The 27,711-nt window shown below is 37.7% G+C and overlaps 4 non-coding genes across 4 annotated transcripts; 1 reads left to right on the top strand and 3 right to left on the bottom strand.

The window, feature by feature from the left end:
* Positions 1-10,961: 10,961 nt before the first annotated feature.
* Positions 10,962-11,043, bottom strand: TRNAS-GCU (transfer RNA serine (anticodon GCU)). Its single transcript has one exon. It is a non-coding gene; the product is annotated as a tRNA-Ser (tRNA).
* A 5,220-nt stretch (positions 11,044-16,263) lies between these two features.
* Positions 16,264-16,345, bottom strand: TRNAS-GCU (transfer RNA serine (anticodon GCU)). The gene has a single exon. It is a non-coding gene; the product is annotated as a tRNA-Ser (tRNA).
* A 1,964-nt stretch (positions 16,346-18,309) lies between these two features.
* TRNAS-GCU (transfer RNA serine (anticodon GCU)) lies at positions 18,310-18,391 on the bottom strand. Its single transcript has one exon. It is a non-coding gene; the product is annotated as a tRNA-Ser (tRNA).
* A 2,486-nt stretch (positions 18,392-20,877) lies between these two features.
* TRNAT-AGU (transfer RNA threonine (anticodon AGU)) lies at positions 20,878-20,951 on the top strand. Its single transcript has one exon. It is a non-coding gene; the product is annotated as a tRNA-Thr (tRNA).
* Positions 20,952-27,711: the final 6,760 nt, after the last annotated feature.

The raw sequence follows: 27,711 nt of genomic DNA, 5'->3' as shown, positions 1-27,711 counted from the left end.
CCCCAAAAAGAGGACTTTTACTCTTGCTTGTCATCAAATATTAATTTCCCATAGCCCTAATATAGTGCAATTGAGAAAAAAAATTCTCTGCTGTTGAAACACTTTAAAAGGAATTAGAGGATATAATTTTCTTTACAGAATATAGGATGGCATCAAGCTTTACAAATTAAAACCAGTGGATTTACAGATCTGACTCTGCAAAGTTTGATAGCAGCACAGGAGTATTGTAAACTTTCATGCTTGAAGTGTCCACCGCTTGGGTTAAAAATGAAAACCAAACCATTCAACACGAAAGAAGAAGCAGATTAATCCGACGAGGATGGGATTCGAACCCATGCATGCAGAGCACAATGGATTAGCAGTACATCACCTTAACCACTCGGCCACCTCTTCTACATAGAGCACGTGCGTTTAGGTGGGAAGATGTTGAGAGGGTTTTTACCAGTCAGAGTTTTTTCACTGAAGATTGTATGTTGGCTTTTGTCAGAGTTGCCTTATCTCGTCAACTACAGTGCCTGTTGTTTGAAGTTAGCTTGGGGAAAACTCTATCAGAAATGAACCAGTGCTGAGGTTTTTAATATCAATTAGTCATAATTTTTCCTCCTTTTGGTTTTGCCATGGCATTTCTTCAATCTGTCTATTCTGTGTCATAACTTGGAAGCAAAACAAGTCCCAAATTTTAGCTGTGCTAAAAGATGGCTCATTCAATTGCAAAACTTCAAAGCCTTTGTCCTCGATACAGCTTCTGTAAATTTGTCAGTCTTTTAAATGAATGCTCTTCAAAATTTACTTGGCTTCTTAAGTGTTATGACTGAGATTGAAATCTTATTCCATGTTTCTGCTCTACGTGGAATGGAACTCAAGCTCAATAATGTTTTGCTGCGCTAACCAGTTGAATGTTCGATTGGTGCTTCAATCTTCCTTGGATTTCAAATGCATGCCATCTTCTGGTGCTGTGGCTTAGTTGGTTAAAGCGCCTGTCTAGTAAACAGGCGCTTCGAATCTCAGCAGTGCCTTGTTTTCATCTCCTCACAAAGAAGCTTCCTATCTTAAAAATAGGTGTTTCACTTGCGACTGATAGTGCAATTGTGAGATTAATAATCTCTTCTATCTAAGAGATATAAAGGAAGAAAGTTGTCTTTAAGCATGACAATGTAAAACCAGTTGATTTAGTTTTGAAATGCCTCCTTTCTATGCATCTCTAATCCATTTATCCAATGTATCTCACCTTTATGTCCTTTGGCTTAGTTGGTCAAAGAGCCTGTTTAGTAAACAGAAAATCTTGAATTTGAATGCCAGCAGTGCTATTCTTTCTTTATGTCAGTTTGGGGCTTCTTAACTCTCTAAGCAGGCTTTCTAATGTATCACACCTGTTTGTCCTTTGTCTTAGTTGGTCAAAGAGCCTGTTTAGTAAACAGAAAATCTTGAATTTGAATGCCAGCAGTCCTCTTCCTTCTTTATCTCAGTTTAGGGCTGTTTAACTCTCTAAGCAGGCTTTCTAATGTATCACACCTGTTTGTCCTTTGTCTTAGTTGGTCAAAGAGCCTATTTAGTAAATGGAAAATCTTGAATTTGAATGCCAGCAGTCCTTTTCCTTCTTTATCTCAGTTTAGTGCTGTTTAACTCTCTAAGCAGGCTTTTTAATGTTTTTCACCTGTTTGTCCTTTGGCTTAGTTGGTCAAAGAGCCTATTTAGTAAAAGGAAAATCTTGATTTTGAATGTCAGCAGTGCTTTCTATTTTTCATCTCATTTTGTGGGTTTTTACCCCAAAAAGAGGACTTTTACTCTTGCTTGTCATCAAATATTAATTTCCCATAGCCCTAATATAGTGCAATTGAGAAAAAAAATTCTCTGCTGTTGAAACACTTTAAAAGGAATTAGAGGATATAATTTTCTTTACAGAATATAGGATGGCATCAAGCTTTACAAATTAAAACCAGTGGATTTACAGATCTGACTCTGCAAAGTTTGATAGCAGCACAGGAGTATTGTAAACTTTCATGCTTGAAGTGTCCACCGCTTGGGTAAAAAATGAAAACCAAACCATTCAACACGAAAGAAGAAGCAGATTAATGCGACGAGGATGGGATTCGAACCCATGCATGCAGAGCACAATGGATTAGCAGTCCATCTCCTTAACCACTCGGCCACCTCGTCTACATAGCACCTGTGCGTTTAGGTGGGAAGATGTTGAGAGGGTTTTTACCAGTCAGTGTTTTTTCACTGAAGATTGTATGTTGGCTTTTGTCAGATTTGACTTATCTCGTCAACTACAGTGCCTGTTGTTTGAAGTTAGCTTGGGGAAAACTCTATCAGAAATGAACCAGTGCTGAGGTTTTTAATATCAATTAGTCATAATTTTTCCTCCTTTTGGTTTTGCCATGGCATTTCTTCAATCTGTCTATTCTGTGTCATAACTTGGAAGCAAAACAAGTCCCAAATTTCAGCTGTGCTAAAAGATGGCTCATTCAATTGCAAAACTTCAAAGCCTTTGTCCTCGATACAGCTTCTGTAAATTTGTCAGTCTTTTAAATGAATTCTCTTCAAAATTTACTTGGCTTCTTAAGTGTTATGACTGAGATTGAAATCTTATTCCATGTTTCTGCTCTACGTGGAATGGAACTCAAGCTCAATATTGTTTTGCTGCGCTAATCAGTTGAATGTTCGATTGGTGCTTCAATCTTCCTTGGATTTCAAATGCATGCCATCATCTGGTGATGTGGCTTAGTTGGTTAAAGCGCCTGTCTAGTAAACAGGAGATCCTGAGTTCGAATCTCAGCAATGCCTTGTTTTCATCTCCTCACAAAGAAGCTTCCTAGCTTCAAAGAAAGATGGCTTCAAAGAAAGATGGCTTCAAGCATGACAATGTAAAACCACTTGATTTAGTTTTGAAATGCCTCCTTTCTATGCATCTCTAATCCGTTTATCCAATGTATCTCACCTTTATGTCCTTTGGCTTAGTTGGTCAAAGAGCCTGTTTAGTAAACAGAAAATCTTGAATTTGAATGCCAGCAGTGCTATTCTTTCTTTATGTCAGTTTGGGGCTTCTTAACTCTCTAAGCAGGCTTTCTAATGTATCACACCTGTTTGTCCTTTGTCATAGTTGGTCAAAGAGCCTGTTTAGTAAACAGAAAATCTTGAATTTGAATGCCAGCAGTCCTCTTCCTTCTTTATCTCAGTTTAGGGCTGTTTAACTCTCTAAGCAGGCTTTCTAATGTATCACACCTGTTTGTCCTTTGTCTTAGTTTGTCAAAGAGCCTATTTAGTAATTGGAAAATCTTGAATTTGAATGCCAGCAGTCCTTTTCCTTCTTTATCTCAGTTTAGGGCTGTTTAACTCTCTAAGCAGGCTTTTTAATGTTTTTCACCTGTTTGTCCTTTGGCTTAGTTGGTCAAAGAGCCTATTTAGTAAAAGGAAAATCTTGATTTTGAATGTCAGCAGTGCTTTCTATTCTTCATCTCATTTTGTGGGTTTTTACCCCAAAAAGAGGACTTTTACTCTTGTTTGTCATCAAATATTAATTTCCCACAGCCCTAATATAGTGCAATTGAGAAAAAAAATTCTCTGCTGTTGAAACACTTTAAAAGGAATTAGAGGATATAATTTTCTTTACAGAATATAGGATGGCATCAAGCTTTACAAATTAAAACCAGTGGATTTACAGATCTGACTCTGCAAAGTTTGATAGCAGCACAGGAGTATTGTAAACTTTCATGCTTGAAGTGTCCACCGCTTGGGTTAAAAATGAAAACCAAACCATTCCACATGATAGAAGAACCAGATTAATCCGACGAGGATGGGATTCGAACCCATGCATGCAGAGCACAATGGATTAGCAGTCCATCGCCTTAACCACTCGGCCACCTCCTCTACATAGCGCCAAGCATTTAGGTGGGAAGATGTTGAGAGGGTTTTTACCAGTCAGTGTTTTTTCACTGAAGATTGTATGTTGGCTTTTGTCAGAGTTGCCGTATCTCGTCAACTACAGTGCCTGTTGTTTGAAGTTAGCTTGGGGAAAACTCTATCAGAAATGAACCAGTGCTGAGGTTTTTAATATCAATTAGTCATAATTTTTCCTCCTTTTGGTTTTGCCATGGCATTTCTTCAATCTGTCTATTCTGTGTCATAACTTGGAAGCAAAACAAGTCCCAAATTTCAGCTGTGCTAAAAGATGGCTCATTCAATTGCAAAACTTCAAAGCCTTTGTCCTCGATACAGCTTCTGTAAATTTGTCAGTCTTTTAAATGAATGCTCTTCAAAATTTACTTGGCTTCTTAAGTGTTATGACTGAGATTGAAATCTTAATCCATGTTTCTGCTCTACGTGGAATGGAACTCAAGCTCAATATTGTTTTGCTGCGCTAACCAGTTGAATTTTCGATTGGTGCTTCAATCTTCCTTGGATTTCAAATGCATGCCATCTTCTGGTGCTGTGGCTTAGTTGGTTAAAGTGCCTGTCTAGTAAACAGAAGATCCTGAGTTCGAATATCTGCAGTGCCTTGTGTTCATATCCTCACGAAGAAGCTTCCTATCTTAAAAATAGGTGTTTCACTTGCGACTGATAGTGCAATTGTGAGATTAAAAATCTCTTCTATCTAAGACATATAAAGGAAGAAAGATGGCTTCAAGCATGACAATGTAAAACCAGGTGATTTAGTTTTGAAATGCCTCCTTTCTATGCATCTCTAATCCGTTTAGCCAATGTATCTCACCTTTATGTCCTTTGGCTTAGTTGGTCAAAGAGCCTGTTTAGTAAACAGAAAATCTTGAATTTGAATGCCAGCAGTGCTATTCTTTCTTTATGTCAGTTTGGGGCTTCTTAACTCTCTAAGCAGGCTTTCTAATGTATCACACCTGTTTGTCCTTTGTCTTAGTTGGTCAAAGAGCCTGTTTAGTAAACAGAAAATCTTGAATTTGAATGCCAGCAGTCCTCTTCCTTCTTTATCTCAGTTTAGGGCTGTTTAACTCTCTAAGCAGGCTTTCTAATGTATCACACCTGTTTGTCCTTTGTCTTAGTTGGTCAAAGAGCCTATTTAGTAAATGGAAAATCTTGAATTTGAATGCCAGCAGTCCTTTTCCTTCTTTATCTCAGTTTAGGGCTGTTTAACTCTCTAAGCAGGCTTTTTAATGTTTTGCACCTGTTTGTCCTTTGGCTTAGTTGGTCAAAGAGCCTATTTAGTAAAAGGAAAATCTTGATTTTGAATGTCAGCAGTGCTTTCTATTCTTCATCTCATTTTGTGGGTTTTTACCCCAAAAAGAGGACTTTTACTCTTGTTTGTCATCAAATATTAATTTCCCACAGCCCTAATATAGTGCAATTGAGAAAAAAAATTATCTGCTGTTGAAACACTTTAAAAGGAATTAGAGGATATAATTTTCTTTACAGAATATAGGATGGCATCAAGCTTTACAAATTAAAACCAGTGGATTTACAGATCTGACTCTGCAAAGTTTGATAGCAGCACAGGAGTATTGTAAACTTTCATGCTTGAAGTGTCCACCGCTTGGGTTAAAAATGAAAACCAAACCATTCAACATGAAAGAAAAAGCAGATTAATCCGACGAGGATGGGATTCGAACCCATCCTTCATTCAACATGAAAGAAAACATGAAAGAAAAAGAAACATGAAAGAAAAAGCAGATTAATCCGACGAGGATGGGATTCGAACCCATGCATGCAGAGCACAATAGATTAGCAGTCCATCTCCTTAACCACTCGGCCACCTCGTCTACATAGCGCCCGTGCGTTTAGGTGGGAAGATGTTGAGAGGGTTTTTACCAGTCAGTGTTTTTTCACTGAAGATTGTATGTTGGCTTTTGTCAGATTTGACTTATCTCGTCAACTACAGTGCCTGTTGTTTGAAGTTAGCTTGGGGAAAACTCTATCAGAAATGAACCAGTGCTGAGGTTTTTAATAACAATTAGTCATAATTTTTCCTCCTTTTGGTTTTGCCATGGCATTTCTTCAATCTGTCTATTCTGTGTCATAACTTGGAAGCAAAACAAGTCCCAAATTTCAGTTGTGCTAAAAGATGGCTCATTCAATTGCAAAACTTCAAAGCCTTTGTCCTCGATACAGCTTCTGTAAATTTGTCAGTCTTTTAAATGAATGCTCTTCAAAATTTACTTGGCTTCTTAAGTGTTATGACTGAGATTGAAATCTTAATCCATGTTTCTGCTCTACGTGGAATGGAACTCAAGCTCAATATTGTTTTGCTGCGCTAACCAGTTGAATGTTCGATTGGTGCTTCAATCTTCCTTGGATTTCAAATGCATGCCATCTTCTGGTGCTGTGGCTTAGTTGGTTAAAGCGCCTGTCTAATAAACAGGAGATCCTGAGTTTGAATCGCAGCAGTGCCTTGTTTTCATCTCCGCACAAAGAAGCTTCCTATCTTAAAAATAAGTGTTTCACTTGAGACTGATAGTGCAATTGTGAGATTAAAAATCTCTTCTATCTAAGAGATATAAAGGAAGAAAGACGGCTTCAAGCATGACAATGTAAAACCAGTTGATTTAGTTTTGAAATGCCTCCTTTCTATGCATCTCTAATCCGTTTATACAATGTATCTCACCTTAATGTCCTTTGGCTTAGTTGGTCAAAGAGCCTGTTTAGTAAACAGAAAATCTTGAATTTTAATGCCAGCAGTCCTCTTCCTTCTTTATCTCAGTTTAGGGCTGTTTAACTCTCTAAGCAGGCTTTCTAATGTATCACACCTGTTTGTCCTTTGTCTTAGTTGGTCAAAGAGCCTGTTTAGTAAACAGAAAATCTTGAATTTGAATGCCAGCAGTCCTCTTCCTTCTTTATCTCAGTTTAGGGCTGTTTAACTCTCTAAGCAGGCTTTCTAATGTATCACACCTGTTTGTCCTTTGTCTTAGTTGGTCAAAGAGCCTATTTAGTAAATGGAAAATCTTGAATTTGAATGCCAGCAGTCCTTTTCCTTCTTTATCTCAGTTTAGGGCTGTTTAACTCTCTAAGCAGGCTTTTTAATGTTTTGCACCTGTTTGTCCTTTGGCTTAGTTGGTCAAAGAGCCTATTTAGTAAAAGGAAAATCTTGATTTTGAATGTCAGCAGTGCTTTCTATTCTTCATCTCATTTTGTGGGTTTTTACCCCAAAAAGAGGACTTTTACTCTTGTTTGTCATCAAATATTAATTTCCCACAGCCCTAATATAGTGCAATTGAGAAAAAAAATTCTCTGCTGCTGAAACACTTTAAAAAGGAATTAGAGGATATAATTTTCTTTACAGAATATAGGATGGCATCAAGCTTTACAAATTAAAACCAGTGGATTTACAGATCTGACTCTGCAAAGTTTGATAGCAGCACAGGAGTATTGTAAACTTTCATGCTTGAAGTGTCCACCGCTTGGGTTAAAAATGAAAACCAAACCATTCAACATGATAGAAGAAGCAGATTAATCCGACGAGGATGGGATTCGAACCCATGCATGCAGAGCACAATGGATTAGCAGTGCATCGCCTTAACCACTCGGCCACCACGTCTACATAGCGCCCGTGCGTTTAGGTGGGAAGATGTTGAGAGGGTTTTTACCAGTCAGTGTTTTTTCACTGAAGATTGTATGTTGGCTTTTGTCAGAGTTGCCTTATCTCGTCAACTACAGTGCCTGTTGTTTGAAGTTAGCTTGGGGAAAACTCTATCAGAAATGAACCAGTGCTGAGGTTTTTAATAACAATTAGTCATAATTTTTCCTCCTTTTGGTTTTGCCATGGCATTTCTTCAATCTGTCTATTCTGTGTCATAACTTGGAAGCAAAACAAGTCCCAAATTTCAGCTGTGCTAAAAGATGGCTCATTCAATTGCAAAACTTCAAAGCCTTTGTCCTCGATACAGCTTCTGTAAATTTGTCAGTCATTTAAATGAATGCTCTTCAAAATTTACTTGGCTTCTTAAGTGTTATGACTGAGATTGAAATCTTATTCCATGTTTCTGCTCTATGTGGAATGGAACTCAAGCTCAATATTGTTTTGCTGCGCTAACCAGTTGAATGTTCGATTGGTGCTTCAATCTTCCTTGGATTTCAAATGCATGCCATCTTCTGGTGCTGTGGCTTAGTTGGTTAAAGCGCCTGTCTAATAAACAGGAGATCCTGAGTTTGAATCGCAGCAGTGCCTTGTTTTCATCTCCACACAAAGAAGCTTCCTATCTTAAAAATAGGTGTTTCACTTGAGACTGATAGTGCAATTGTGAGATTAAAAATCTCTTCTATCTAAGACATATAAAGGAAGAAAGATGGCTTCAAGCATGACAATGTAAAACCAGGTGATATAGTTTTGAAATGCCTCCTTTCTATGCATCTCTAATCCGTTTAGCCAATGTATCTCACCTTTATGTCCTTTGGCTTAGTTGGTCAAAGAGCCTGTTTAGTAAACAGAAAATCTTGAATTTGAATGCCAGCAGTGCTATTCTTTCTTTATGTCAGTTTGGGGCTTCTTAACTCTCTAAGCAGGCTTTCTAATGTATCACACCTGTTTGTCCTTTGTCATAGTTGGTCAAAGAGCCTGTTTAGTAAACAGAAAATCTTGAATTTGAATGCCAGCAGTCCTCTTCCTTCTTTATCTCAGTTTAGGGCTGTTTAACTCTCTAAGCAGGCTTTCTAATGTATCACACCTGTTTGTCCTTTGTCTTAGTTTGTCAAAGAGCCTATTTAGTAAATGGAAAATCTTGAATTTGAATGCCAGCAGTCCTTTTCCTTCTTTATCTCAGTTTAGGGCTGTTTAACTCTCTAAGCAGGCTTTTTAATGTTTTTCACCTGTTTGTCCTTTGGCTTAGTTGGTCAAAGAGCCTATTTAGTAAAAGGAAAATCTTGATTTTGAATGTCAGCAGTGCTTTCTATTCTTCATCTCATTTTGTGGGTTTTTACCCCAAAAAGAGGACTTTTACTCTTGTTTGTCATCAAATATTAATTTCCCACAGCCCTAATATAGTGCAATTGAGAAAAAAAATTCTCTGCTGCTGAAACACTTTAAAAGGAATTAGAGGATATAATTTTCTTTACAGAATATAGGATGGCATCAAGCTTTACAAATTAAAACCAGTGGATTTACAGATCTGACTCTGCAACGTTTGATAGCAGCACAGGAGTATTGTAAACTTTCATGCTTGAAGTGTCCACCGCTTGGGTTAAAAATGAAAACCAAACCATTCAACATGAAAGAAAATGCAGATTAATCCGACGAGGATGGGATTCGAACCCATGCATGCAGAGCACAATGGATTAGCAGTCCATCGCCTTAACCACTCGGCCACCTCTTCTACATAGCGCCCGTGCGTTTAGGTGGGAAGATGTTGAGAGGGTTTTTACCAGTCAGTGTTTTTTCACTGAAGATTGTATGTTGGCTTTTGTCAGAGTTGCCTTATCTCGTCAACTACAGTGCCTGTTGTTTGAAGTTAGCTTGGGGAAAACTCTATCAGAAATGAACCAGTGCTGAGGTTTTTAATATCAATTAGTCATAATTTTTCCTCCTTTTGGTTTTGCCATGGCATTTCTTCTATCTGTCTATTCTGTGTCATAACTTGGAAGCAAAACAAGTCCCAAATTTCAGCTGTGCTAAAAGATGGCTCATTCAATTGCAAAACTTGAAAGCCTTTGTCCTCGATACAGCTTCTGTAAATTTGTCAGTCTTTTTAATGAATGCTCTTCAAAATTTACTTGGCTTCTTAAGTGTTATGACTGAGATTGAAATCTTAATCCATGTTTCTGCTCTACGTGGAATGGAACTCAAGCTCAATATTGTTTTGCTGCGCTAACCAGTTGAATGTTCGATTGGTGCTTCAATCTTCCTTGGATTTCAAATGCATGACATCTTCTGGTGCTGTGGCTGAGTTGGTTAAAGTGCCTGTCTAGTAAACAGAAGATCCTGAGTTCGAATCTCAGCAGTGCCTTGTTTTCATCTCCTCACAAAGAAGCTTCCTATCTTAAAAATAGGTGTTTCACTTGCGACTGATAGTGCAATTGTGAGATTAAAAATCTCTTCTATCTAAGAGATATAAAGGAAGAAAGATGGCTTCAAGCATGACAATGTAAAACCAGTTGATTTAGTTTTGAAATGCCTCCTTTCTATGCATCTCTAATCCGTTTATCCAATGTATCTCACCTTTATGTCCTTTGGCTTAGTTGGTCAAAGAGCCTGTTTAGTAAACAGAAAATCTTGAATTTGTATGCCAGCAGTGCTATTCTTTCTTTATGTCAGTTTGGAGCTTCTTAACTCTCTAAGCAGGCTTTCTAATGTATCACACCTGTTTGTCCTTTGTCATAGTTGGTCAAAGAGCCTGTTTAGTAAACAGAAAATCTTGAATTTGAATGCCAGCAGTCCTCTTCCTTCTTTATCTCAGTTTAGGGCTGTTTAACTCTCTAAGCAGGCTTTCTAATGTATCACACCTGTTTGTCCTTTGTCTTAGTTGGTCAAAGAGCCTATTTAGTAAATGGAAAATCTTGAATTTGAATGCCAGCAGTCCTTTTCCTTCTTTATCTCAGTTTAGGGCTGTTTAACTCTCTAAGCAGGCTTTTTAATGTTTCGCACCTGTTTGTCCTTTGGCTTAGTTGGTCAAAGAGCCTGTTTAGTAAACAGAAAATCTTGATTTTGAATGTCAGCAGTGCTTTCTATTCTTCATCTCATTTTGTGGGTTTTTACCCCAAAAAGAGGACTTTTACTCTTGTTTGTCATCAAATATTAATTTCCCACAGCCCTAATATAGTGCAATTGAGAAAAAAAATTCTCTGCTGTTGAAACACTTTAAAAGGAATTAGAGGATATAATTTTCTTTACAGAATATAGGATGGCATCAAGCTTTACAAATTAAAACCAGTGGATTTACAGATCTGACTCTGCAAAGTTTGATAGCAGCACAGGAGTATTGTAAACTTTCATGCTTGAAGTGTCCACCGCTTGGGTTAAAAATGAAAACCAAACCATTCAACATGAAAGAAAATGCAGATTAATCCGACGAGGATGGGATTCGAACCCATGCATGCAGAGCACAATGGATTAGCAGTCCATCGCCTTAACCACTCGGCCACCTCGTCTACATAGCGCCCGTGCGTTTAGGTGGGAAGATGTTGAGAGGGTTTTTACCAGTCAGTGTTTTTTCACTGAAGATTGTATGTTGGCTTTTGTCAGAGTTGCCTTATCTCGTCAACTACAGTGCCTGTTGTTTGAAGTTAGCTTGGGGAAAACTCTATCAGAAATGAACCAGTGCTGAGGTTTTTAATATCAATTAGTCATAATTTTTCCTCCTTTTGGTTTTGCCATGGCATTTCTTCAATCTGTCTATTCTGTGTCATAACTTGGAAGCAAAACAAGTCCCAAATTTCAGCTGTGCTAAAAGATGGCTCATTCAATTGCAAAACTTCAAAGCCTTTGTCCTCGATACAGCTTCTGTAAATTTGTCAGTCTTTTTAATGAATGCTCTTCAAAATTTACTTGGCTTCTTAAGTGTTATGACTGAGATTGAAATCTTAATCCATGTTTCTGCTCTACGTGGAATGGAACTCAAGCTCAATATTGTTTTGCTGCGCTAACCAGTTGAATGTTCGATTGGTGCTTCAATCTTCAAATGCATGACATCTTCTGGTGCTGTGGCTGAGTTGGTTAAAGTGCCTGTCTAGTAAACAGAAGATCCTGAGTTCGAATCTCAGCAGTGCCTTGTTTTCATCTCCGCACAAAGAAGCTTCCTATCTTAAAAATAGGTGTTTCACTTGAGACTGATAGTGCAATTGTGAGATTAAAAATCTCTTCTATCTAAGAGATTTAAAGGAAGAAAGATGGCTTCAAGCATGACAATGTAAAACCAGTTCATTTAGTTTTGAAATGCCTCCTTTCTATGCATCTCTAATCCGTTTATCCAATGTATCTCACCTTTATGTCCTTTGGCTTAGTTGGTCAAAGAGCCTGTTTAGTAAACAGAAAATCTTGAATTTGAATGCCAGCAGTGCTATTCTTTCTTTATGTCAGTTTGGGGCTTCTTAACTCTCTAAGCAGGCTTTCTAATGTATCACACCTGTTTGTCCTTTGTCATAGTTGGTCAAAGAGCCTGTTTAGTAAACAGAAAATCTTGAATTTGAATGCCAGCAGTCCTCTTCCTTCTTTATCTCAGTTTAGGGCTGTTTAACTCTCTAAGCAGGCTTTCTAATGTATCACACCTGTTTGTCCTTTGTCTTAGTTGGTCAAAGAGCCTATTTAGTAAATGGAAAATCTTGAATTTGAATGCCAGCAGTCCTTTTCCTTCTTTATCTCAGTTTAGGGCTGTTTAACTCTCTAAGCAGGCTTTTTAATGTTTTGCACCTGTTTGTCCTTTGGCTTAGTTGGTCAAAGAGCCTATTTAGTAAAAGGAAAATCTTGATTTTGAATGTCAGCAGTGCTTTCTATTCTTCATCTCATTTTGTGGGTTTTTACCCCAAAAAGAGGACTTTTACTCTTGTTTGTCATCAAATATTAATTTCCCACAGCCCTAATATAGTGCAATTGAGAAAAAAAATTCTCTGCTGTTGAAACACTTTAAAAGGAATTAGAGGATATAATTTTCTTTACAGAATATAGGATGGCATCAAGCTTTACAAATTAAAACCAGTGGATTTACAGATCTGACTCTGCAAAGTTTGATAGCAGCACAGGAGTATTGTAAACTTTCATGCTTGAAGTGTCCACCGCTTGGGTTAAAAATGAAAACCAAACCATTCAACATAAAAGAAAATGGAGATTAATCCGACGAGGATGGGATTCAAACCCATGCATGCAGAGCACAATGGATTAGCAGTCCATCGCCTTAACCACTCGGCCACCTCTTCTACATAGCACCCGTGCGTTTAGGTGGGAAGATGTTGAGAGGGTTTTTACCAGTCAGTGTTTTTTCACTGAAGATTGTATGTTGGCTTTTGTCAGAGTTGCCTTATCTCGCCATCTACAGTGCCTGTTGTTTGAAGTTAGCTTGGGGAAAACTCTATCAGAAATGAACCAGTGCTGAGGTTTTAATATCAATTAGTCATAATTTTTCCTCCTTTTGGTTTTGCCATGGTATTTCTTCAATCTGTCTATTCTGTGTCATAACTTGGAAGCAAAACAAGTCCCAAATTTCAGCTGTGCTAAAAGATGGCTCATTCAATTGCAAAACTTCAAAGCCTTTGTCCTCGATACAGCTTCTGTAAATTTGTCAGTCTTTTTAATGAATGCTCTTCAAAATTTACTTGGCTTCTTAAGTGTTATGACTGAGATTGAAATCTTAATCCATGTTTCTGCTCTACGTGGAATGGAACTCAAGCTCAATATTGTTTTGCTGCGCTAACCAGTTGAATGTTCGATTGGTGCTTCAATCTTCCTTGGATTTCAAATGCATGCCATCTTCTGGTGCTGTGGCTGAGTTGGTTAAAGTGCCTGTCTAGTAAACAGAAGATCCTGAGTTCGAATCTCAGCAGTGCCTTGTTTTCATCTCCTCACAAAGAAGCTTCCTATCTTAAAAATAGGTGTTTCACTTGCGACTGATAGTGCTATTGTGAGATAAAAAATCTCTTCTATCTAAGACATATAAAGGAAGAAAGATGGCTTCAAGCATGACAATGTAAAACCAGTTGATTTAGTTTTGAAATGCCTCCTTTCTATGCATCTCTAATCCGTTTATCCAATGTATCTCACCTTTATGTCCTTTGGCTTAGTTGGTCAAAGAGCCTGTTTAGTAAACAGAAAATCTTGAATTTGAATGCCAGCAGTGCTATTCTTTCTTTATGTCAGTTTCGGGCTTCTTAACTCTCTAAGCAGGCTTTCTAATGTATCACACCTGTTTGTCCTTTGTCATAGTTGGTCAAAGAGCCTGTTTAGTAAACAGAAAATCTTGAATTTGAATGCCAGCAGTCCTCTTCCTTCTTTATCTCAGTTTAGGGCTGTTTAACTCTCTAAGCAGGCTTTCTAATGTATCACACCTGTTTGTCCTTTGTCTTAGTTGGTCAAAGAGCCTATTTAGTAAATGGAAAATCTTGAATTTGAATGCCAGCAGTCCTTTTCCTTCTTTATCTCAGTTTAGGGCTGTTTAACTCTCTAAGCAGGCTTTTTAATGTTTTGCACCTGTTTGTCCTTTGGCTTAGTTGGTCAAAGAGCCTATTTAGTAAAAGGAAAATCTTGATTTTGAATGTCAGCAGTGCTTTCTATTCTTCATCTCATTTTGTGGGTTTTTACCCCAAAAAGAGGACTTTTACTCTTGCTTGTCATCAAATATTAATTTCCCACAGCCCTAATATAGTGCAATTGAGAAAAAAAATTCTCTGCTGTTGAAACACTTTAAAAGGAATTAGAGGATATAATTTTCTTTACAGAATATAGGATGGCATCAAGCTTTACAAATTAAAACCAGTGGATTTACAGATCTGACTCTGCAAAGTTTGATAGCAGCACAGGAGTATTGTAAACTTTCATGCTTGAAGTGTCCACCGCTTGGGGTAAAAATGAAAACCAAACCATTCAACATGAAAGAAAATTCAGATTAATCCGACGAGGATGGGATTCGAACCCATGCATGCAGAGCACAAAGGATTAGCAGTCCATCGCCTTAACCACTAGGCCACCTCTTCTACATAGTACCCGTGCGTTTAGGTGGGAAGATGTTGAGAGGGTTTTTACCAGTCAGTGTTTTTTCACTGAAGATTGTATGTTGGCTTTTGTCAGAGTTGCCTTATCTCGCCAACTACAGTGCCTGTTGTTTGAAGTTAGCTTGGGGTAAACTCTATCAGAAATGAACCAGTGCTGAGGTTTTTAATATCAATTAGTCATAATTTTTCCTCCTTTTGGTTTTGCCATGGCATTTCTTCAATCTGTCTATTCTGTGTCATAACTTGGAAGCAAAACAAGTCCCAAATTTCAGCTGTGCTAAAAGATGGCTCATTCAATTGAAAAACTTCAAAGCCTTTGTCCTCGATACAGCTTCTGTAAATTTGTCAGTCTTTTAAATGAATGCTCTTCAAAATTTACTTGGCTTCTTAAGTGTTATGACTGAGATTGAAATCTTATTCCATGTTTCTGCTCTACGTGGAATGGAACTAAAGCTCAATATTGTTTTGCTGCACTAATCAGTTGAATGTTTGATTGGTGCTTCAATCTTCCTTGGATTTCAAATGCATGCTATCTTCTGGTGCTGTGTATTAGTTGGTTAAAGCACCTGTCTAGTAAACATGAAATCCTGAGTTCGAATCTCAGCAGTGCCTTGTTTTCATCTCCTCACAAAGAAGCTTCCTATCTTAAAAATAGGTGTTTCACTTGCGACTGAAAGTGCAATTGTGAGATTAAAAATCTCTTCTATCTAAGAGATATACAGGAAGAAAGATGGCTTCAAGCATGACAATGTAAAACCAGTTGATTTAGTTTTGAAATGCCTCCTTTCTATGCATCTCTAATCCGTTTATCCAATGTATCTCACCTTTATGTACTTTGGCTTAGTTGGTCAAAGAGCCTGTTTAGTAAACAGAAAATCTTGAATTTGAATGCCAGCAGTGCTATTCTTTCTTTATGTCAGTTTGGGGCTTCTTAACTCTCTAAGCAGGCTTTCTAATGTATCACACCTGTTTGTCCTTTGTCATAGTTGGTCAAAGAGCCTGTTTAGTAAACAGAAAATCTTGAATTTGAATGCCAGCAGTCCTCTTCCTTCTTTATCTCAGTTTAGGGCTGTTTAACTCTCTAAGCAGGCTTTCTAATGTTTCACACCTGTTTGTCCTTTGTCTTAGTTTGTCAAAGAGCCTATTTAGTAAATGGAAAATCTTGAATTTGAATGCCAGCAGTCCTTTTCCTTCTTTATCTCAGTTTAGGGCTGTTTAACTCTCTAAGCAGGCTTTTTAATGTTTTTCACCTGTTTGTCCTTTGGCTTAGTTGGTCAAAGAGCCTATTTAGTAAAAGGAAAATCTTGATTTTGAATGTCAGCAGTGCTTTCTATTCTTCATCTCATTTTGTGGGTTTTTACCCCAAAAAGAGGACTTTTACTCTTGCTTGTCATCAAATATTAATTTCCCATAGCCCTAATATAATGCAATTGAGAAAAAAAATTCTCTGCTGTTGAAACACTTTAAAAGGAATTAGAGGATATAATTTTCTTTACAGAATATAGGATGGCATCAAGCTTTACAAATTAAAACCAGTGGATTTACAGATCTGACTCTGCAAAGTTTGATAGCAGCACAGGAGTATTGTAAACTTTCATGCTTGAAGTGTCCACCGCTTGGGTTAAAAATGAAAACCAAACCATTCAACACGAAACAAGAAGCAGATTAATCCGACGAGGATGGGATTCGAACCCATGCATGCAGAGAACAATGGATTAGCAGTCCATCGCCTTAACCACTCGGCCACCTCGTCTACATAGCACCTGTGCGTTTAGGTGGGAAGATGTTGAGAGGGTTTTTACCAGTCAGTGTTTTTTCACTGAAGATTGTATGTTGGCTTTTGTCAGATTTGACTTATCTCGTCAACTACAGTGCCTGTTGTTTGAAGTTAGCTTGGGGAAAACTCTATCAGAAATGAACCAGTGCTGAGGTTTTTAATATCAATTAGTCATAATTTTTCCTCCTTTTGGTTTTGCCATGGCATTTCTTCAATCTGTCTATTCTGTGTCATAACTTGGAAGCAAAACAAGTCCCAAATTTCAGCTGTGCTAAAAGATGGCTCATTCAATTGCAAAACTTCAAAGCCTTTGTCCTCGATACAGCTTCTGTAAATTTGTCAGTCTTTTAAATGAATGCTCTTCAAAATTTACTTGGCTTCTTAAGTGTTATGACTGAGATTGAAATCTTATTCCATGTTTCTGCTCTACGTGGAATGGAACTCAAGCTCAATATTGTTTTGCTGCGCTAACCAGTTGAATGTTCGATTGGTGCTTCAATCTTCCTTGGATTTCAAATGCATGCCATCTTCTGGTGCTGTGGCTGAGTTGGTTAAAGTGCCTGTCTAGTAAACAGAAGATCCTGAGTTCGAATCTCAGCAGTGCCTTGTATTCATCTCCTCACAAAGAAGCTTCCTATCTTAAAAATAGATGTTTCTCTTGCGACTGATAGTGCAATTGTGAGATTAAAAATCTCTTCTATCTAAGACATATAAAGGAAGAAAGATGGCTTCAATGTAAAACCAGTTGATTTAGTTTTGAAATGCCTCCTTTCTATGCATCTCTAATCCGTTTATCCAATGTATCTCACCTTTATGTCCTTTGGCTTAGTTGGTCAAAGAGCCTGTTTAGTAAACAGAAAATCTTGAATTTGAATGCCAGCAGTGCTATTCTTTCTTTATGTCAGTTTGGGGCTTCTTAACTCTCTAAGCAGGCTTTCTAATGTATCACACCTGTTTGTCCTTTGTCATAGTTGGTCAAAGAGCCTGTTTAGTAAACAGAAAATCTTGAATTTGAATGCCAGCAGTGCTATTCTTTCTTTATGTCAGTTTGGGGCTTCTTAACTCTCTAAGCAGGCTTTCTAATGTATCACACCTGTTTGTCCTTTGTCATAGTTGGTCAAAGAGCCTGTTTAGTAAACAGAAAATCTTGAATTTGAATGCCAGCAGTGCTATTCTTTCTTTATGTCAGTTTGGGGCTTCTTAACTCTCTAAGCAGGCTTTCTAATGTATCACACCTGTTTGTTCTTTGTCTTAGTTGGTCAAATAGCCTGTTTAGTAAACAGAAAATCTTGAATTTGAATGCCAGCAGTCCTCTTCCTTCTTTATCTCAGTTTAGGGCTGTTTAACTCTCTAAGCAGGCTTTCTAATGTATCACACCTGTTTGTCCTTTGTCTTAGTTTGTCAAAGAGCCTATTTAGTAAATGGAAAATCTTGAATTTGAATGCCAGCAGAACTTTTCCTTCTTTATCTCAGTTTAGGGCTGTTTAACTCTCTAAGCAGGCTTTTTAATGTTTCGCACCTGTTTGTCCTTTGGCTTAGTTGGTCAAAGAGCCTATTTAGTAAAAGGAAAATCTTGATTTTGAATGTCAGAAGTGCTTTCTATTCTTCATCTCATTTTGTGGGTTTTTACCCCAAAAAGAGGACTTTTTCTCTTGTTTGTCATCAAATATTAATTTCCCACAGCCCTAATATAGTGCAATTGAGAAAAAAAATTCTCTGCTGTTGAAACACTTTAAAAGGAATTAGAGGATATAATTTTCTTTACAGAATATAGGATGGCATCAAGCTTTACAAATTAAAACCAGTGGATTTACAGATCTGACTCTGCAAAGTTTGATAGCAGCACAGGAGTATTGTAAACTTTCATGCTTGAAGTGTCCACCGCTTGGGTTAAAAATGAAAACCAAACCATTCAACACGAAAGAAGAAGCAGATTAATCAGACGAGGATGGGATTCGAACCCATGCATGCAGAGCACAATGGATTAGCAGTCCATCGCCTTAACCACTCGGCCACCTCGTCTACATAGCACCTGTGCGTTTAGGTGGGAAGATGGTGAGAGGGTTTTTACCAGTCAGTGTTTTTTCACTGAAGATTGTATGTTGGCTTTTGTCAGATTTGACTTATCTCGTCAACTACAGTGCCTGTTGTTTGAAGTTAGCTTGGGGAAAACTCTATCAGAAATGAACCAGTGCTGAGGTTTTTAATATCAATTAGTCATAATTTTTCCTCCTTTTGGTTTTGCCGTGGCATTTCTTCAATCTGTCTATTCTGTGTCATAACTTGGAAGCAAAACAAGTCCCAAATTTCAGCTGTGCTAAAAGATGGCTCATTCAATTGCAAAACTTCAAAGCCTTTGTCCTCGATACAGCTTCTGTAAATTTGTCAGTCTTTTAAATGAATGCTCTTCAAAATTTACTTGGCTTCTTAAGTGTTATGACTGAGATTGAAATCTTATTCCATGTTTCTGCTCTACTTGGAATGGAACTCAAGCTCAATATTGTTTTGCTGCACTAACCAGTTGAATGTTCGATTGGTGCTTCAATCTTCCTTGGATTTCAAATGCATGCCAACTTCTGGTGCTGTGGCTTAGTTGGTTAAAGCGCCTGTCTAGTAAACAGGAGATCCTGAGTTCTAATCTCAGCAGTGCCTTGTTTTCATCTCCTCACAAAGAAGCTTCCTATCTTAAAAATAGGTGTTTCACTTGCATCTCTAATCCGTTTATCCAATGTATCTCACCTTTATGTCCTTTGGCTTAGTTGGTCAAAGAGCCTGTTTAGTAAACAGAAAATCTTGAATTTGAATGCCAGCAGTGCTATTCTTTCTTTATGTCAGTTTGGGGCTTCTTAACTCTCTAAGCAGGCTTTCAAATGTATCACACCTGTTTGTCCTTTGTCATAGTTGGTCAAAGAGCCTGTTTAGTAAACAGAAAATCTTGAATTTGAATGCCAGCAGTGCTATTCTTTCTTTATGTCAGTTTGGGGCTTCTTAACTCTCTAAGCAGGCTTTCTAATGTATCACACCTGTTTGTCCTTTGTCATAGTTGGTCAAAGAGCCTGTTTAGTAAACAGAAAATCTTGAATTTGAATGCCAGCAGTGCTATTCTTACTTTATGTCAGTTTGGGGCTTCTTAACTCTCTAAGCAGGCTTTCTAATGTATCACACCTGTTTGTTCTTTGTCTTAGTTGGTCAAAGAGCCTGTTTAGTAAACAGAAAATCTTGAATTTGAATGCCAGCAGTGCTATTCTTACTTTATGTCAGTTTGGGGCTTCTTAACTCTCTAAGCAGGCTTTCTAATGTATCACACCTGTTTGTTCTTTGTCTTAGTTGGTCAAAGAGCCTGTTTAGTAAACAGAAAATCTTGAATTTGAATGCCAGCAGTCCTCTTCCTTCTTTATCTCAGTTTAGGGCTGTTTAACTCTCTAAGCAGGCTTTTTAATGTTTTTCACCTGTTTGTCCTTTGGCTTAGTTGGTCAAAGAGCCTATTTAGTAAAAGGAAAATCTTGATTTTGAATGTCAGCAGTGCTTTCTATTCTTCATCTCATTTTGTGGGTTTTTACCTCAAAAAGAGGACTTTTACTCTTGCTTGTCATCAAATATTAATTTCCCATAGCCCTAATATAATGCAATTGAGAAAAAAAATTCTCTGCTGTTGAAACACTTTAAAAGGAATTAGAGGATATAATTTTCTTTACAGAATATAGGATGGCATCAAGCTTTACAAATTAAAACCAGTGGATTTACAGATCTGACTCTGCAAAGTTTGATAGCAGCACAGGAGTATTGTAAACTTTCATGCTTGAAGTGTCCACCGCTTGGGTTAAAAATGAAAACCAAACCATTCCACATGATAGAAGAAGCAGATTAATCCGACGAGGATGGGATTCGAAACCATGCATGCAGAGCACAATGGATTAGCAGTCCATCTCCTTAACCACTCGGCCACCTCGTCTACACAGCGCCCGTGCGTTTAGGTGGGAAGATGTTGAGAGGGTTTTTACCAGTCAGTGTTTTTTCACTGAAGATTGTATGTTGGCTTTTGTCAGAGTTGCCTTATCTCTTCAACTACAGTGCCTGTTGTTTGAAGTTAGCTTGGGGAAAACTCTATCAGAAATGAACCAGTGCTGAGGTTTTTAATATCAATTAGTCATAATTTTTCCTCCTTTTGGTTTTGCCATGGCATTTCTTCAATCTGTCTATTCTGTGTCATAACTTGGAAGCAAAACAAGTCCCAAATTTCAGCTGTGCTAAAAGATGGCTCATTCAATTGAAAAACTTCAAAGCCTTTGTCCTCGATACAGCTTCTGTAAATTTGTCAGTCTTTTAAATGAATGCTCTTCAAAATTTACTTGGCTTCTTAAGTGTTATGACTGAGATTGAAATCTTATTCCTTGTTTCTGCTCTACGTGGAATGGAACTCAAGCTCAATATTGTTTTGCTGCGCTAACCAGTTGAATGTTCGATTGGTGCTTCAATCTTCCTTGGATTTCAATTGCTTGCCATCTTCTGGTGCTGTGGCTTAGTTGGTTAAAGCGCCTGTCTAGTAAACAGGAGATCCTGAGTTCGAATCTCAGCAGTGCCTTGTTTTCATCTCCTCACAAAAAAGCTTCCTATCTTAAAAATAGGTGTTTCACTTGCGACTGATAGTGCAATTGTGAGATTAAAAATCTCTTCTATCTAAGAGATATAAAGGAAGAAAGATGGCTTCAAGCATGTCAATGTAAAACTAGTTGATTTAGTTTTGAAATGCCTCCTTTCTATGCATCTCTAATCCGTTTATACAATGTATCTCACCTTTATGTCCTTTGGCTTAGTTGGTCAAAGAGCCTGTTTAGTAAAAAGAAAATCTTTAATTTGAATGCCAGCAGTGCTATTCTTTCTTTATGTCAGTTTGGGGCTTCTTAACTCTCTAAGCAGGCTTTCTAATGTATCACACCTGTTTGTCCTTTGCCATAGTTGGTCAAAGAGCCTGTTTAGTAAACAGAAAATCTTGAATTTGAATGCCAGCAGTGCTATTCTTTCTTTATGTCAGTTTGGGGCTTCTTAACTCTCTAAGCAGGCTTTCTAATGTATCACACCTGTTTGTCCTTTGTCTTAGTTCGTCAAAGAGCCTGTTTAGTAAACAGAAAATCTTGAATTTGAATGCCAGCAGTCCTCTTCCTTCTTTATCTCAGTTTAGGGCTGTTTAACTCTCTAAGCAGGCTTTTTAATGTTTTTCACCTGTTTGTCCTTTGGCTTAGTTGGTCAAAGAGCCTATTTAGTAAAAGGAAAATCTTGATTTTGAATGTCAGCAGTGCTTTCTATTCTTCATCTCATTTTGTGGGTTTTTACCTCAAAAAGAGGACTTTTACTCTTGCTTGTCATCAAATATTAATTTCCCATAGCCCTAATATAATGCAATTGAGAAAAAAAATTCTCTGCTGTTGAAACACTTTAAAAAGAATTAGAGGATATAATTTTCTTTACAGAATATAGGATGGCATCAAGCTTTACAAATTAAAACCAGTGGATTTACAGATCTGACTCTGCAAAGTTTGATAGCAGCACAGGAGTATTGTAAACTTTCATGCTTGAAGTGTCCACCGCTTGGGTTAAAAATGAAAACCAAACCATTCAACACGAAAGAAGAAGCAGATTAATCCGACGAGGATGGGATTCGAACCCATGCATGCAGAGCACAATGGATTAGCAGTCCTTCGCCTTAACCACTCGGCCACCTCATCTACATAGCACCTGTGCGTTTAGGTGGGAAGATGTTGAGAGGGTTTTTACCAGTCAGTGTTTTTTGGCTGTGGCTTAGTTGGTTAAAGCGCCTGTCTAGTAAACAGGAGATCCTGAGTTCGAATCTCAGTAGTGCCTTGTTTTCATCTCCTCACAAAGAAGCTTCCTATCTTAAAAATAGGTGTTTCACTTGCGACTGATAGTGCAATTGTTAGATTAAAAATCTCTTCTATCTAAGAGATATAAAGGAAGAAAGATGGCTTCAAGCATGTCAATGTAAAACCAGTTGATTTAGTTTTGAAATGCCTCCTTTCTATGCATCTCTAATCCGTTTATACAATGTATCTCACCTTTATGTCCTTTGGCTTAGTTGGTCAAAGAGCCTGTTTAGTAAACAGAAAATCTTGAATTTGAATGCCAGCAGTGCTATTCTTTCTTTATGTCAGTTTGGGGCTTCTTAACTCTCTAAGCAGGCTTTCTAATGTATCACACCTGTTTGTCCTTTGCCATAGTTGGTCAAAGAGCCTGTTTAGTAAACAGAAAATCTTGAATTTGAATGCCAGCAGTGCTATTCTTTCTTTATGTCAGTTTGGGGCTTCTTAACTCTCTAAGCAGGCTTTCTAATGTATCACACCTGTTTGTCCTTTGTCTTAGTTCGTCAAAGAGCCTGTTTAGTAAACAGAAAATCTTGAATTTGAATGCCAGCAGTCCTCTTCCTTCTTTATCTCAGTTTAGGGCTGTTTAACTCTCTAAGCAGGCTTTTTAATGTTTTTCACCTGTTTGTCCTTTGGCTTAGTTGGTCAAAGAGCCTATTTAGTAAAAGGAAAATCTTGATTTTGAATGTCAGCAGTGCTTTCTATTCTTCATCTCATTTTGTGGGTTTTTACCTCAAAAAGAGGACTTTTACTCTTGCTTGTCATCAAATATTAATTTCCCATAGCCCTAATATAATGCAATTGAGAAAAAAAATTCTCTGCTGTTGAAACACTTTAAAAAGAATTAGAGGATATAATTTTCTTTACAGAATATAGGATGGCATCAAGCTTTACAAATTAAAACCAGTGGATTTACAGATCTGACTCTGCAAAGTTTGATAGCAGCACAGGAGTATTGTAAACTTTCATGCTTGAAGTGTCCACCGCTTGGGTTAAAAATGAAAACCAAACCATTCAACACGAAAGAAGAAGCAGATTAATCCGACGAGGATGGGATTCGAACCCATGCATGCAGAGCACAATGGATTAGCAGTCCTTCGCCTTAACCACTCGGCCACCTCATCTACATAGCACCTGTGCGTTTAGGTGGGAAGATGTTGAGAGGGTTTTTACCAGTCAGTGTTTTTTGGCTGTGGCTTAGTTGGTTAAAGCGCCTGTCTAGTAAACAGGAGATCCTGAGTTCGAATCTCAGCAGTGCCTTGTTTTCATCTCCTCACAAAGAAGCTTCCTATCTTAAAAATAGGTGTTTCACTTGCGACTGATAGTGCAATTGTTAGATTAAAAATCTCTTCTATCTAAGAGATATAAAGGAAGAAAGATGGCTTCAAGCATGTCAATGTAAAACCAGTTGATTTAGTTTTGAAATGCCTCCTTTCTATGCATCTCTAATCCGTTTATACAATGTATCTCACCTTTATGTCCTTTGGCTTAGTTGGTCAAAGAGCCTGTTTAGTAAACAGAAAATCTTGAATTTGAATGCCAGCAGTGCTATTCTTTCTTTATGTCAGTTTGGGGCTTCTTAACTCTCTAAGCAGGCTTTCTAATGTATCACACCTGTTTGTCCTTTGCCATAGTTGGTCAAAGAGCCTGTTTAGTAAACAGAAAATCTTGAATTTGAATGCCAGCAGTGCTATTCTTTCTTTATGTCAGTTTGGGGCTTCTTAACTCTCTAAGCAGGCTTTCTAATGTATCACACCTGTTTGTCCTTTGTCTTAGTTCGTCAAAGAGCCTGTTTAGTAAACAGAAAATCTTGAATTTGAATGCCAGCAGTCCTCTTCCTTCTTTATCTCAGTTTAGGGCTGTTTAACTCTCTAAGCAGGCTTTTTAATGTTTTTCACCTGTTTGTCCTTTGGCTTAGTTGGTCAAAGAGCCTATTTAGTAAAAGGAAAATCTTGATTTTGAATGTCAGCAGTGCTTTCTATTCTTCATCTCATTTTGTGGGTTTTTACCTCAAAAAGAGGACTTTTACTCTTGCTTGTCATCAAATATTAATTTCCCATAGCCCTAATATAATGCAATTGAGAAAAAAAATTCTCTGCTGTTGAAACACTTTAAAAAGAATTAGAGGATATAATTTTCTTTACAGAATATAGGATGGCATCAAGCTTTACAAATTAAAACCAGTGGATTTACAGATCTGACTCTGCAAAGTTTGATAGCAGCACAGGAGTATTGTAAACTTTCATGCTTGAAGTGTCCACCGCTTGGGTTAAAAATGAAAACCAAACCATTCAACACGAAAGAAGAAGCAGATTAATCCGACGAGGATGGGATTCGAACCCATGCATGCAGAGCACAATGGATTAGCAGTCCTTCGCCTTAACCACTCGGCCACCTCATCTACATAGCACCTGTGCGTTTAGGTGGGAAGATGTTGAGAGGGTTTTTACCAGTCAGTGTTTTTTGGCTGTGGCTTAGTTGGTTAAAGCGCCTGTCTAGTAAACAGGAGATCCTGAGTTCGAATCTCAGCAGTGCCTTGTTTTCATCTCCTCACAAAGAAGCTTCCTATCTTAAAAATAGGTGTTTCACTTGCGACTGATAGTGCAATTGTTAGATTAAAAATCTCTTCTATCTAAGAGATATAAAGGAAGAAAGATGGCTTCAAGCATGTCAATGTAAAACCAGTTGATTTAGTTTTGAAATGCCTCCTTTCTATGCATCTCTAATCCGTTTATACAATGTATCTCACCTTTATGTCCTTTGGCTTAGTTGGTCAAAGAGCCTGTTTAGTAAACAGAAAATCTTGAATTTGAATGCCAGCAGTGCTATTCTTTCTTTATGTCAGTTTGGGGCTTCTTAACTCTCTAAGCAGGCTTTCTAATGTATCACACCTGTTTGTCCTTTGCCATAGTTGGTCAAAGAGCCTGTTTAGTAAACAGAAAATCTTGAATTTGAATGCCAGCAGTGCTATTCTTTCTTTATGTCAGTTTGGGGCTTCTTAACTCTCTAAGCAGGCTTTCTAATGTATCACACCTGTTTGTCCTTTGTCTTAGTTCGTCAAAGAGCCTGTTTAGTAAACAGAAAATCTTGAATTTGAATGCCAGCAGTCCTCTTCCTTCTTTATCTCAGTTTAGGGCTGTTTAACTCTCTAAGCAGGCTTTTTAATGTTTTTCACCTGTTTGTCCTTTGGCTTAGTTGGTCAAAGAGCCTATTTAGTAAAAGGAAAATCTTGATTTTGAATGTCAGCAGTGCTTTCTATTCTTCATCTCATTTTGTGGGTTTTTACCTCAAAAAGAGGACTTTTACTCTTGCTTGTCATCAAATATTAATTTCCCATAGCCCTAATATAATGCAATTGAGAAAAAAAATTCTCTGCTGTTGAAACACTTTAAAAAGAATTAGAGGATATAATTTTCTTTACAGAATATAGGATGGCATCAAGCTTTACAAATTAAAACCAGTGGATTTACAGATCTGACTCTGCAAAGTTTGATAGCAGCACAGGAGTATTGTAAACTTTCATGCTTGAAGTGTCCACCGCTTGGGTTAAAAATGAAAACCAAACCATTCAACACGAAAGAAGAAGCAGATTAATCCGACGAGGATGGGATTCGAACCCATGCATGCAGAGCACAATGGATTAGCAGTCCATCTCCTTAACCACTCGGCCACCTCATCTACATAGCACCTGTGCGTTTAGGTGGGAAGATGTTGAGAGGGTTTTTACCAGTCAGTGTTTTTTGGCTGTGGCTTAGTTGGTTAAAGCGCCTGTCTAGTAAACAGGAGATCCTGAGTTCGAATCTCAGCAGTGCCTTGTTTTCATCTCCTCACAAAGAAGCTTCCTATCTTAAAAATAGGTGTTTCACTTGCGACTGATAGTGCAATTGTTAGATTAAAAATCTCTTCTATCTAAGAGATATAAAGGAAGAAAGATGGCTTCAAGCATGTCAATGTAAAACCAGTTGATTTAGTTTTGAAATGCCTCCTTTCTATGCATCTCTAATCCGTTTATACAATGTATCTCACCTTTATGTCCTTTGGCTTAGTTGGTCAAAGAGCCTGTTTAGTAAACAGAAAATCTTGAATTTGAATGCCAGCAGTGCTATTCTTTCTTTATGTCAGTTTGGGGCTTCTTAACTCTCTAAGCAGGCTTTCTAATGTATCACACCTGTTTGTCCTTTGCCATAGTTGGTCAAAGAGCCTGTTTAGTAAACAGAAAATCTTGAATTTGAATGCCAGCAGTGCTATTCTTTCTTTATGTCAGTTTGGGGCTTCTTAACTCTCTAAGCAGGCTTTCTAATGTATCACACCTGTTTGTCCTTTGTCTTAGTTCGTCAAAGAGCCTGTTTAGTAAACAGAAAATCTTGAATTTGAATGCCAGCAGTCCTCTTCCTTCTTTATCTCAGTTTAGGGCTGTTTAACTCTCTAAGCAGGCTTTTTAATGTTTTTCACCTGTTTGTCCTTTGGCTTAGTTGGTCAAAGAGCCTATTTAGTAAAAGGAAAATCTTGATTTTGAATGTCAGCAGTGCTTTCTATTCTTCATCTCATTTTGTGGGTTTTTACCCCAAAAAGAGGACTTTTACTCTTGCTTGTCATCAAATATTAATTTCCCATAGCCCTAATATAATGCAATTGAGAAAAAAAATTCTCTGCTGTTGAAACACTTTAAAAAGAATTAGAGGATATAATTTTATTTACAGAATATAGGATGGCATCAAGCTTTACAAATTAAAACCAGTGGATTTACAGATCTGACTCTGCAAAGTTTGATAGCAGCACAGGAGTATTGTAAACTTTCATGCTTGAAGTGTCCACCGCTTGGGTTAAAAATGAAAACCAAACCATTCAACACGAAAGAAGAAGCAGATTAATCCGACGAGGATGGGATTCGAACCCATGCATGCAGAGCACAATGGATTAGCAGTCCTTTGCCTTAACCACTCGGCCACCTCATCTACATAGCACCTGTGCGTTTAGGTGGGAAGATGTTGAGAGGGTTTTTACCAGTCAGTGTTTTTTGGCTGTGGCTTAGTTGGTTAAAGCGCCTGTCTAGTAAACAGGAGATCCTGAGTTCGAATCTCAGCAGTGCCTTGTTTTCATCTCCTCACAAAGAAGCTTCCTATCTTAAAAATAGGTGTTTCACTTGCGACTGATAGTGCAATTGTTAGATTAAAAATCTCTTCTATCTAAGAGATATAAAGGAAGAAAGATGGCTTCAAGCATGTCAATGTAAAACCAGTTGATTTAGTTTTGAAATGCCTCCTTTCTATGCATCTCTAATCCGTTTATACAATGTATCTCACCTTTATGTCCTTTGGCTTAGTTGGTCAAAGAGCCTGTTTAGTAAACAGAAAATCTTGAATTTGAATGCCAGCAGTGCTATTCTTTCTTTATGTCAGTTTGGGGCTTCTTAACTCTCTAAGCAGGCTTTCTAATGTATCACACCTGTTTGTCCTTTGCCATAGT

The sequence above is a fragment of the Dendrobates tinctorius genome, unplaced genomic scaffold, assembly GCF_039654945.1.
Source record: "Dendrobates tinctorius isolate UK_male_01 unplaced genomic scaffold, ASM3965494v1 ptg000254l, whole genome shotgun sequence".
NCBI classification, from domain to species: Eukaryota; Metazoa; Chordata; class Amphibia; order Anura; family Dendrobatidae; genus Dendrobates; species Dendrobates tinctorius.
This window is presented reverse-complemented; position numbering and strand designations above follow the sequence as displayed.